Genomic DNA, 13,403 nt, shown 5'->3' on the forward strand with positions numbered 1-13,403 from the left:
CAAGTGGCGAATTCGGTATTCTACAGCGTACACGGCTTTTGTGTTGGCAGATCCGGATCCTGATCTTTTGGGTCGTTTGTCCAACATAAATCAAGTTACAGGGGCCAGTAATTGCATATATAACATTGATGGTGCGATCGAGCCTGAGGCAACAGGTTGCTTCATCGACACGGCTTTTCAGAAAAAAGCAAACCTTCTTAGGCAAGATATATAACTACTGGAAGAAATCAGAGGGATTGATGAAATATCTCCTACCTCCTGTGCCGTATATAAGAAAAAGAAAACCTGAACTGTGCTCCTGTAGACCGACTCCATCACATGCGACATTATTTATGCTCTAGCTTTTGCAGCTGTTTTGGGAACCACATGTCAATGAAAACGACAATGTTTAAACTGATTAGGAAATGACTGTCATTAGATTCTGTTCACCGTACTGCAAAGAGAACCGTCCTCCCCAAACAGATATGGATAAGCAGCGATGCTTAAACCGTTTCACCTTGAAAGGAGTTCCATGTGAAGATGTTTTTAGCCACAGAAGATGGGACCTCCTCTGTCCCTTCGAAATCATAACTGTGTTATTGATCTGATACTGGAGGCTCGAATTTCTCACGGAAGAATATATCTGTTCATCCAGAAAGAGAAGGTATTAACACCCCCCACCCCAGTTATGAGCCCTTTTTGGCTGTTTGGGGTAGTTTGAGCTTAGGGCTTCTTAACTCTTTTTGCACATGAGGTATCCGTGCCAAATGTGCACCCTTTTTTCCAACTTCCTATGGAATCTAAAGGTATCCAGGGTTTGTGGATTCCCCTGGAGGCAGTGCTTAATTTGTGCCGGTGCTTTCCGGTGCTTAGCACCGGCACTTTCTAATCAGGGCCGGGTCTAAACTCATCTGCTGCACTTGGTGGTGACATATTGGATATTGCATTGATGCATTTATTTCAGTTTACCTCGGCGCAGCCGCAGAGTGTTGTTCTCATGACCGTCTCCATTTCCGAGTGAGTATCCCGGTCAGTAGTAGTGTTGCAGGACTTGCGGCTGTGTGACTGAGCCGAGGCTGAGGCAAGAACAGGTAGTTAGATTCATGAAAAATCAATAAATGTGTATTGATGGCGGCCCTTAGTTGAGTGTTGCCGCCCCTTAGTTGAGTGTTGCCGCCGGTGCCCAGTGGGCGGGACGCGGGAAACTAATTCATTGCGCTGGATATTGGTTCTTCCGAGGCAGGGGCTGTGCGGCAGTGGGCAGCAGGCAGCGTGCACAGATTTTTTTCAAATTGCCTCGCCCCAACATACCCGCATGTGCGCACCCCACCCCATCCACCGCGAGTCATCCTTTCAACGTTACTAGCAGCAGCACCAGGCCCGCCTAATGGAACCACTCATCTATAGTGAGGGCACCTGCTGAATGCGCAACTCAGCAGAGATAAGTTGAGGTACGTGGAACAAACGCAGCTGCCTATTACCGGACACAGGAGTACTTCAAGCTCCTTGAACTTGTCTGTCCTCTTCGACCTTTGGGTGGTGCCCCTGCCCTATTGAGAATTACACATTATTCCCAGTGGAAAATGTACAGGATAGAGTCAGCACTAAACAGAAGGTTATCCGTCAGTCTCATTGGGAATATTCCCAATGAGACTGACGGGTAACAATAGATAACTGGAAATCAGCGATATTTTGCTGTTTAAAAGATAAATGCATTAGTGTCGTTGAGGGATAGTGTTAAAGGATCTATGGACCGACAAAATAGACAAACTTACTTGCGCATTCATAATACCCACCCATGCAGCCATAAATTCTTTGGTTCTACCTCTACGGCTGCATGGGTGTCGGCTAATGCAGTATTCACCGTTTGGGCCCTGTGACGCAGCATGGGCTGGGTTCCTTGGGCCATAAATCAGACACTTAGAAAGGATTTGCCTTTGAAGTGGTGATTTAAAAATGTAGAGGTGGACTAGCCAGTCAAAGCTCCAGCCAAGGTCGAGCCTGAAGCCTGGCTCTGTCTCAACTCGAGGTCCTGTTGGAACCTCGAGCCGAGCTTTCATATGGCTTCTGCTTGCCCCCCTCTACCCAGGATGGGCCAACTTTGCAGCTGGGGAACCCCGTTGGAGTCTCAGGGTCCACTCAACATCCTGTGATTCTGAACAAAACGTTTAATATCCCCATTGCCTATAATCAATGATTGCGACCTTGTGTAATGTAAATGGTGCACATGTTAAGCGTGCCAAGTTCGCGCTATACAAAAGCTGCAGAAAGGTGAAAACAAAGCCTTAACATAGGAAAGACAAATAGATGACCTATTTACTGCCTTATACAAAGTAAAACCAGAAAACCTTCGTAAATTGCGGCTACCAGCTTATATTGTGTGACCATAGGCAAATATTTTATGTTACCAAAACACTTTTTTTCTTCATTGCCGTGTATTAAAGCTCTTTCAAATGTGAGTTCAGGATACCAGTTTTACAAAAACCTATGGTGTTTGATTTAATAAAACTATAATGCTGCTCTAAAATAATCTGGGTTATGTAGAGGATTTACATGTCAGATGTCTTGTCTATTGCAGTTCTGTAATCTGACTATTAATGGCAAAGTTTCCACATGGTAAAGACACTTTTTTTGAATTTTGAAGAGACCTTATATTATTTTACATAATGTTTGTTTTATGATTTACATAGCAAACGTTTTCCAGGGCTCGGTTTGTGCGCGGGCTTTAAGATCTGAGCCAGACCCGCAGCTCGGCTCTGCTCTCCCTGTTCATTCTTGGCTTGCCCACCTTTAATAAAATCAGTAGTTAATTTGTAAAAAAAAAAAAAAAATTGTTAGGGCTCTTACACCAGCCAATTTCTCCTGTTAGCGCCACCTAAAACAGAAGCAACTGCTTACCATGAAAGTGGGCAGAGGATGTCACTTAAATGCCAGTGCTGCAGACTTCGGAGCTAGGGAACCAGGTTCAAGTCTCCTCAGTCAGCTCAACATCCTGTGATTCTGGGCAAATCACTTAATCTCCCCGTAAATTAATGTGTCCTTAACTGGTGCTCATGAAAAGCTCTGATGTTAATCATTAAGTGCTGTGTTGATGATTAAGTGCTGGTGCTGAGCACTGGAAACCACCAGCTCAAATTAAGCACTGAGTAAAACTCAGGCATAAATGGGTACTCAACTAAACCTAGAGAGGGAGCAGAGGTTTAATAGTCAGCTTAACCACTCTTTTGGCAAGTGGAAACGGAAGAGGGATTCACAGATAAGGCAGCTCAGCCCGAGCTAAAGTTAATAGTCCTGTTTTTTAGGTTTCTCCACATGTGTGCCTTGCAGGTAGATAACCGTGCATCTGCACAAGACGTTCATAGTTTAAATCTGGATATGTATAGTAAACGTAACACTTTGGGTAGTGCCTTCAGAAGAGGACAGAATAAATGAAAATCAAAGACAACAGTTATACCATACCTCCTCTTGGGTGAGGAGTGGGTGAATTAACGGTAGGTAAATGGCCAAAGGCCTAGAAAAGGTTAGTGCGGGGCTTTCAATGTCGTTTCTCACAAGCTCCTTTCAAGGGCTGATGTGAACTCAGCTAGCACGGTTATCTTAACAGAGTTGTTTTTTTTTCCAGGTGTTACACTCTAGCTTTCCTAGTTTGATTGTAAAGGCCGTCCTTTGCCCAGGTTCTGTGATGATGGTTATCTTTTGTTTAATATGGGGACCTACAGTCCAAAATGATTTCATTGCAATACTGGAGGCTGAATTATATCTGGTTCTTCATTACATTAAATTATAGTATCAAAATTTCACAAGCATATTTAAACTAAGAAATTCATCAAAACATGAGAATATCAAAACTTCAGTAAAGTTAACTTACTAGGGGGCCGATTCACAAAGGGCCTTCACACTTGTGGCAGAGGCCCCGCAGTTCTGTCAATAGTGCCCGCACTCATGGTGGGGGCCCTCTACATTCATCGTGGGACCTCCACAATGAGTAACTGCAGTGGGGAGGACCCGCCACGAGTGCATCCCTCTGCCATGACTGCCGGGAGTGCGAAGGCACTTCGTGAATCGGCCCTTAGGTGTTCCAAATCACATATCACAGAGGGTCCTATGGCATCACTGTCCTTGGATAAATAGTTGTGAATAAGAGAGACAAATTCCTCTTCTTTATTTCTCTAGCAGGAAATACATTTCTCTTTGTTATTCATCTTTTACTCTTCACCATTTTAATTTGTTCCTTCTAACAATATTTTATACTTTCAATATGGTTTCCGGGGTAGGGTTAGGGATATATAAAAAAGGTGGGGGTGGGACGCCTAGACTCGGTTAAAAATGGCATACCCCTGTATTGTCCTTTCCCCAAATTAGCACATATGTCACTGGAATTGTCCCTTTTCAATGCATTAGTGATTTTAACTAATTTATTCCAAAATTGTGCTTTAAATGCACATTTGATTTTATCTTTTTCAAAATGTTCACAGGGCGGGGAAACCTATCAAAACCTCACTATAAGGAAGGCTCCCTTACTGAAATTCAGATCGGGTATTACATCTGACTTTTTGCAGTGCCAGTTGTGGATGTGGGTGGAGCTAATAGAGTAAGTGGGTGGAGCCAGTTGAGGGAGTGGGTGGAGCCAGAGAAACGTAGGTGTGGCCTCAGACAAACATTTAAGCACCTGCACTTGAAATTTTACAAATTAAGCACTGCTTGGAGGAGACTGAGAAAGTTTGAGTTTTGGGGGAAAAATAGGAAAAAAGTGCTCAGGATAAAAGTGTCTGTTTTTCCCCCCTAAAATTAGCTTCAACGGACGGTTTGCTGTGCTAAAGTCACCATCTTCCCAGCTTTCAGGAACACGCAGAGCTGAATAAAAAAATCCAATTTTTGCGCCACCGTTTTGACATTTTTTAAAAAGGTAGCCCATTATTCCTATTGTTTGTGCTCGCAACCTACTTCCAGTTACCGATTGAAACCAGTGTGGAACCCATGGGTGATCCAGGAATGCTATAGATTTCCGAAAAATTGACAAAATTCCAAATTCAGCAAGGGGTCATGTGTGTTGACATCCTCAAGGTTTTCGGAAAGAAACAAACAGTTGAATAAAGAAATATTGAAAATTATTTGGAAAAAACTGTAATTTGTGACAACATTTTCATCTGTAACTATTTTTCACAATGGCTGATTTACAAAAGAAAATATGATGCTGATGCAAAACACGTATCAGTCCCAGGATGCAACCACTTCCAAATCAGATGAAACATCGTCGTAGACACGATTTTGTCCATTTTAATCTCATTTTATTCAATGTGTAGAAATCAAAATTCCAATTTTCAAATGCGTGTACAATGCCAGTCCAGGCCTTTTCTACAGCATGTCCAAATGACTCATTCATTGAGTTAAGAAGTTTATGACCCAATGCATTTCCTGCATTTATGCCCTTCTTCAGGGGTAACTGAAATGTCAGAAAACAACGAATGTCTGTAATCAACGTGTCAAGAGCATTTAAATTGCCCAATTATTGGCAGTTACAACAATAAGTGCTTTATAAAAACTCAAAAAGAATATCCTTCCAAAATCACCCTGTTTATCTATCTTAGAAACAAGGAATAAAAAATAAATGAAACATAAAAATAATCCCATGGCGTGGCTCAGAATGAATCCTGCATCTCAATTATCTAACCACCTCCTACCTTTAGCTCTTAGACCAGTCGCATGGCACAGCCGCTTGCTTGATTATCTGTGTTTGCACATCGGCGTTCTAAACTACTTTTGAAATGAAAACGTAACGCTCATTTACAAAAGCAAAATACCACTATGTCTTCTAGACCCTTCTGGTTGCAGGGTTATATATGGTTTGTAGGCTCTCCAAGAACCTAAGGTAACCAGAGTCAACAACTGAGCTGCACCGTACAATGGTTTTATATTGTGTACCGAGTTTAGACCAATTCACATGGTGAAATGTGTAGATGGAAAAATGGGTATCAAGGAAACCCCATGCATTTCTGAAATGGCCACTAGATATGAAGTTTAGGAGCAGTAGTTATTTGTACGTCTCTGAATTTGTGGATACCCGATCTAGTATATGATTTAGAGATTATTATTTAAAATGTCTTCTTTCTTACACTCTGACTTACATTTGAAAGGCACAAATACAGCAAAATCCAATTGGTAAGAACAAATGTTATACAATTCTATGCTCCCATATGTATCCCTATAAAAATGGTACCTCACTTGTGTGGGTAGGCTTAGTGCCTACGACAGGAAACGGACCAAAACACAACATGGGTGCATCAAATCTTTCCACTGAAAACTGACCCTTTTTTTACAATGTGGGTGCTGTGGTTTTTGGACCCTAGCTCAGCCGGCACCTAGGGAAACTTAGCAAACCTGTACAGTTTTTATAGACAGACACCTAGGGGAATCCAGGGTGGGTGTTTGCATGGTTCTCACCAGGTTGTGTATCCAGAATCCCTTACAAACCTCAAACTTTGACTAAAAACACATTTTCCTCACATTTCTGTGAGGGAAAGTTCTGGAATCTGCGGGCGCGCCTCAAAGTTCCTTCCACCCTGCATTCCCCTTATGTCTGCCAATAAAAATGGTACCTCACTTGTGTGGGTAGGCCTAGTGTCCATGATAGGAAACTGCCCAAAACGCAACATGGATACATCACATTTTTCCATTGAAAACTGACCCTTTTCTTCCAATGTAGATGGTTGTGGATTTTGAGCCCTAGCCCATGTGCCACATTTCTGAAAAATCGACAACTAGGGCAGTGCGCCTGGTGTGCTTTGCGTGGATCCCCAGGAATTTTCTTACCCACAATGCCTGGCACATCTCAAACTTTGACTGAAATCACATATTTTCCTTATGTTTCTTTGATGGAAACATCCCGAATACACAGGAATCCACAAAATTCCTATCACCCAGCGTTACCCACTTGTGCCGATAAAAACACTGCACCACTGTGTGGCTGGGCCTAGTGCCCATGAAAGGAATGGATCAAACCAAGGGCAATGAGAGCCATTGGTTGTCTAGTTTTCAAAAATGTCTGTGGTTTGTAGGTTTCCATGGGTGGCGGCCAAGAACATCCCCAAATCCTGCAGCTGCCCCTATTGCTAATCTCTCCACGTAGTACTTTATGGCCTTTTGTGTCAATGTCCCTTCGTCCACCCACACAAGTGAGGTACCACTTTTATTGGGAGACTTGGGGGAATGTTATGTGGTAGGGAATTTGTGGCTCCTCCAGATTCCCGAATCTTTCCTCCAAAATGTGAGGGGAAAATATGTGTTTTAATCAAAGTTTTAGGTTTGCAGGACATTGTGGGTAAGAAAATTGTGTGCAATGCATGCAAAGCACACCACCATGGACTCCCTTGGATGTCTAGTGTTCAGAACTGTCTAGGTCTGGTAGGTTTTTTCAGGTGGCAGCCTACCCAAACCCCAAAAAGTGCAGCCGTCCACCATTGCAAGTGGAACAATATTTGGAGCTAGCCACACTCTCCTGGCCAATATATAAAAACAACACCCAAAAGAATCAAAAGGTGTCTTGCTTGCCATAGGGATGGATGCTTTACTCTGCAGGGAAGCAGAAGGACTGCTGTGGTTTTAGGGGTGAGGGTGGGGCCTGATGTTAAGATGGGCAAGACCCACCACATTATTTTATTTAAAAATATTTATTTGCACCCTGCGCGCCAATGTTCAAAGCAGTAAACAAAAAAACAATCAGGCTGCGTAGGAAGCTCTTCCGGGAAGACTGATAGAAAAAAAAACAAAGGACTCCCTCTGGTCAGAGCACTAGAGTGGCCTTTATAACCCTCCCCAGTGTTGTACAATACCCAACAGAAGCACTGTTAAGGTGTGCATCCTTCGGCCATTGGCTGTTGGCCGCACTTATAGGGTTAAACGGTATGTCAAAGGAAGCCAGAAAAAAGGCTTTGCTCTTCAATTGACCGCCCCTGCAGAGGCTCCAATGATTTTAGGTCACAGACAGCATGTCCATTCCTCTTCTGGTCTTCTGAAAGTCTAGTGTTCTGAAGTAGGTGTCTGGAGGTGCCACATCTATGCATAGCAGTAGCTAGTGGGTGAGAATGACTCCTGGGCATGCCCTAACCAATGGGATAAAAATCGCTGGGGTAACCCAACACACTTTTGCAGCAGTTCCTGTTGGCCTTACTGCGAACAGTCCCAAAGTGCCATGTGTCAGGGCATTTTCAAGATGGTGAAAGCCTTTGGCCTACCAAATTTGGGGTCTGAGGGCTGGTTGCTTGTGTCTGGGGTGTGTATTATGGTAATCCTAGTATCCTCCGCCATCAAACACTAAAATCCAGTTTAAAGCAGGTACAACATACCCCGAGACAGAAGTCTGTTAGGACAAAAGTAGGATCCTCCAGCAACCAGACAGTGGATACACAAACATTGTCTTGGCATCCTGTTCTCTCAGTTTCAATTGGTCCCCCAGGTGTTACATGTGGCTCAGCATACCTGTCAAGCAGGATGTGACACTGTGTCAAAAAAGATGCCCACAACCCAGCCCTCCACATATTCTGTGGAGTTCATGCGAGTCATCTGTGCCCATTCAGATAAACCTTTTGTTTGCTCCTGTGAGCCATTTTCCACTTTTTTCACAACTATTTAAGGCTAGGCACAGGCTAAGAGCTTGGCGAAACTCATGCTTATTAACTTTCTGATAGTTCAGGAAAGGTAACTTTCTTAAAGGTACTTTTCCTTAATATTTATTAAAAAACCTGTGCAAAGTGATGGCTCTCACAGCAGGAAGCATTGGGGCTGGTTTCAAGCAGGGGTATCCACAACATGGGTACATCTAAGCGTGAAATCTCTGCACATGGCTGTCATCAGAAACTGCAGCTCCACTCTCACCATCTAGAAAATGGCACTGCTCAGAAAGAACTAATCATCAGTCTTTTGCTTACACAGCCCTCACTGATGTCTCCATCGTTCTTCTCTTCAGTGTCCGTTTCTCCACCCGCCAGCCACAGGAATGTAGGCAATACTTTTCCACTGTCTGGTCAAGCTGTCCTCGTCCTCCATCTAAAATGGATTGCACTGTTCCCAGTTCTCAGACTCGTAATATACATACGAGTCCTATTAATATACATGTGCTACACATTCACTGCTCACACACTCGGAATGCACATGGGATGTCAGTGTAAGGTTCTGGGGGGTGGGAGGTTTACATAACTGTGGCACTTTGCATTAGAGGAGTCAGTAGACCGCACTCTCTGGCACCGAGAAAATAATGTGTAGTCTGTTACGGGGTTGTTTTCGGCACGTTGTCAGGTTCACCAGAACTACCTTCCCCAGAAGCCAGTGCGGCGCAGTGCTCGCGCGCTGACGTCACGTCCGATGCGTTACGTCGTGTTCCGGCTTCACGCGCCGTGAAAAGAAGAACGGAGGCGCCATGGCGCTGTCGGATATTCCTACTTTGGTTCCAGTTTTACGGTGATTCTAGGAGGGTCAGTCTGTAGGAGGCGGAGGTCGGGTAAGGGTGCATCAGCACCATCCAAGTCTTCTGATATTTCGAGCGTGGAGGCAGTGGGTTCAGGGAAGCCGCTGCGCTACTAACTGTATCTTGTGTGTGCCGATTCCCAGGGCATTTGTGTTGGGACATTTCAGAGATATTCAAGAGGGGTATCAAGCATATTTGTGCCCCTAAGACCTGGAGAAAGCAGAACTGCGTGAGAGCGCGAGAACATCGCCGTGAGGTAACGGCTCTGTTCCTTTTGAGAGAGAGAGAGTGACAAAACACGCCGTGAGGTTAACGACTCTGACGTGGTGTGAGAGAGAGCGTGAGAATCGCCGTGAGGTAAACGGTACGGTTATTGAGAAGAGATAGATAGCGTGAAGAAAGTTCTATCTCTAACATTGTGAAAAGAAACCCTGCTGGCTCGGACATTGGGAGCTGGGGGGAATTTGGAGGATATATCTTATAAGGGGGAGCACTGAGGGCCGAAGCCGGGTTGAGAACCGGCAACTGAAGTGCACGAATTCTTTTGGCCGAAACCGTGTTGAGAAACTGTGGAGTTCAGGAAATAAGACGTTTTGTTGGTTCAAATCATATGGAGCTATGAATACCCATACATGTTGTTTCTTGTGTTGATACCGCTATCTGTGTTCAATGGAGTAACTAAACTATGGGCACAAACAAACCCGAGCAAGACAACAACAGATATTTGAATAGTATATGACTTTTAAATTATGTTCATCGTTATTTTCCTTTACAGGTACTGAAAGCTTCCCACAGGGTATATTCCCATGTTATAGGTAGTCAGGTATAGATTACGTATAGATAAAGATTAATGGTCTATGTTTATGTTTTACAGGTCTCCCTCCCCGCTGTTCCCATCCTTTCCTTCCCTCACTTGATCCGATCTATCTCTTGTGCTGTAATAGCAATCAGAGAGGAAACGATCAAGAGGTGGAACCCTTTGTGCAACGAACCAACTCCGAGGTGGTCATCAGACTCTACTTGAAGCTATCAGAGCTGACAGAATATCCGACCTTAAACTTTTTACTTCCCAGTTGGTTCGGGGCACAATGGCCACCTTAGATGAGATTTTGGCAGCGTTACAAATAGTGCAAACCGAGGTAGCAGCCTCCCGAGCAGAAACAGCGTTGTTGCAGGAACGCGTAGAACGGTTACAGCGTAATCCTTTTGAAGCAGTTGGAAGCCGAACAGTTAGTGGAGGTAATTGGGTAGGGGGTTCTCCCACAACGCCGTCCACTCCTTTTACGGTGGAAATACCCACCCCAATTCCTTTAGCCGCACCAGAACGGTTCCGTGGGGACGAAAAGAAAGTACAAGTATTTCTGACACAAGTCATGCTCCATTTCACGTGTCGCCCCAAAGTATTTAGTACCAATCAGGCTAGAGTAGCCTTTCTAATCTCGTATTTGGCAGGAGATGCAGCACAATGGGCGGTCCCTTTAGTACGGAAGGATGATCCCTTATTTTATGATTGGGATGGGTTTCGGGAGGAGTTTGAAGGTATTTTTGACCACAGAGCTCAGTCATATTCGGTGGATAGAGAGTTGTTGGAGTTAAAGCAAGGGAACCGTGAATTATTGGTATATATCAATGCGTTTCAGCGATTAGTAGCAGAGACGCATTGGCCTGAAGAAAAGCAAGCAGCGGTCTTTCACCATGGGTTGCGGGATGAGTTGAAGGATGTGATTGCCCAAATTGATCCACAACCGAGGTCCTGTGTAGATCTAATCAACTTAGCGAGACGTTTAGATCACCGTCTCATGGAAAGAAAGGGAGACAGAAGGAAATTTGATCGTCCTTTTGTGAGGAGTGAGAGATCACGCTCACAGGGAGTCATGTCAGGCCCAGCGGTGGAACCTATGGAAATAGGCACCGTGAGAGCGGCCCTTACACAGGAAGAAAGGGAAGTAAGGAGAAAGCAAGGCTTATGCATGTATTGTGGGAAGAAAGGGCATTACGTAAGAGAATGCATGGCAAAACCCAAGGCTAAGGAGAGCGGATTTACGCGGGCTACTCCGTTGACCGTATCAAAGGCGGAAAACTAGCAGGCCCCGGGATTGGGGGAGGAAATTCCATGGGCCAATATGAAATACCTTCTGTGATAGGCCAGAGAAAACATTTCTTTTTGAGTCTTCAGATACATATCAAAGGGAAACCAGTTGAAGTAACTGCCCTTTTGGATTCAGGCGCTACAGGTATCTTTATGGATGAGGAAGTAGTACAGGAGTTTGGTATCTCAAGAGTAGCTAAGAAACAGTTGGAAAATGTGTTAACGGTGGATGGTAGGAATCTAGTTTCCGGACCCATTGGATTCTGTACCCCTTCCCTTAAGGTTGGATGTGGGGAACAACATAGTGAATGGTTGACATTTAATATCATTAAGACACCTATGTATGGGGTAATCTTGGGATTACCATGGTTAACCAAACATAACCCTACCATAAATTGGATAGATCACAGTATAGTTTTCGCATCCCCGTTTTGTAAGCAATGTTGTTTTATGGAGAAGAAGCAGACGGAAAATCCTCCTTCACAGGGGTATACCATAGCTACAGCGGCAGAAAAGGACATCACATTACCAGACAGATATAGAGAATATCTAGAGGTCTTTAATGAGACTCAGGCTGATATACTTCCTCCCCATCGCTCTTACGACTGTCAAATAGATCTGGTTCCGGGGGCGGTGGTGCCATGCGGGAGGATCTATGCTCTCTCGGAAAGAGAAAATGAACATTTGCGAGATTATCTCGAGAAGTACCAAGCAAATGGGTTTATTAGACCATCAAAGTCCCCAGCAGCATCGCCACTTTTCTTCATTCCGAAGGCTAACGGCGAGTTAAGAACTTGTATAGACTTTCGCGCCTTGAATAAAGTGACAATCAAGAATAGTTACCCGCTACCTTTGATCTCCGTCCTGTTGGACCAAGTGAAGAAGGCAGTAATCTATACCAAACTTGATTTAAGGGGCACTTACCACCTTGTCCGCATGAGACAGGGAGATGAGTGGAAAACGGCTTTTCGCACTCGATATGGGTTATTCGAGTATCAAGTGATGCCGTTTGGGCTTTGCAATGCGCCTGCAGCATTTCAATTCTTTCTAAACGAAGTCTTGCGAGAATATTTGGATCGGTTTGCAATTGTCTACATAGATGACATACTCATCTATTCAGAAAACGACCATGATCACCCACAACATGTAGGGAAAGTGTTAGAGGCATTGAGAACCAACAATTTGTACTGTAAACTCAGTAAATGTGAGTTCCATGTAGATCAGGTTGAGTTTCTGGGGGTAATGTTGTCAGCACAGGGACAAACCATGGCGGAAAGAAAGGTTTCGGCAGTACAGAAGTGGCCAACCCCTACAAATGTAAAGGACGTACAATCCTTTTTAGGATTTGCCAACTTTTATAGGCGGTTTATTTCTCAATTCTCAGACATAGTAGCCCCAATAACACAACTCCTCCGAAAAAAGGTTAAATTCAGTTGGACTCCGGAGGCACAAAGGGCGTTCATTCAACTCAGAGAAGCGTTTACAACTGCGCCTGTGCTGGCACACCCTGATCCTGACAGACCATACCTGGTAGAGGCAGATGCCTCTGAAGTTGCAATTGGTGCTGTACTATCCCAGAGGGATTCCCAGAATGGGCTGTTACACCCCATCGCTTTCATGTCTAGAAAACTCAGTGGACCAGAGATTAATTACACCATAGCAGAAAAAGAGCTACTCGCTATACGAGACGCTTTCAAGGAGTGGAGACACTATTTAATGGGGGCCAAACACACGACAACTGTATATTCCGACCATCGGAATTTACAGTATATGACTTCAGCTCGCCTCCTCTCACCCAGACAGCTAAGGTGGATGCTATTTTTCGAGGAATTTCGTTTTGTGCTCACATACAGACCTGGAAGTGCAAACAAAAAA

This window comes from Triturus cristatus, chromosome 3_2, assembly GCF_964204655.1.
Source record: "Triturus cristatus chromosome 3_2, aTriCri1.1, whole genome shotgun sequence".
Taxonomy (NCBI): Eukaryota; Metazoa; Chordata; class Amphibia; order Caudata; family Salamandridae; genus Triturus; species Triturus cristatus.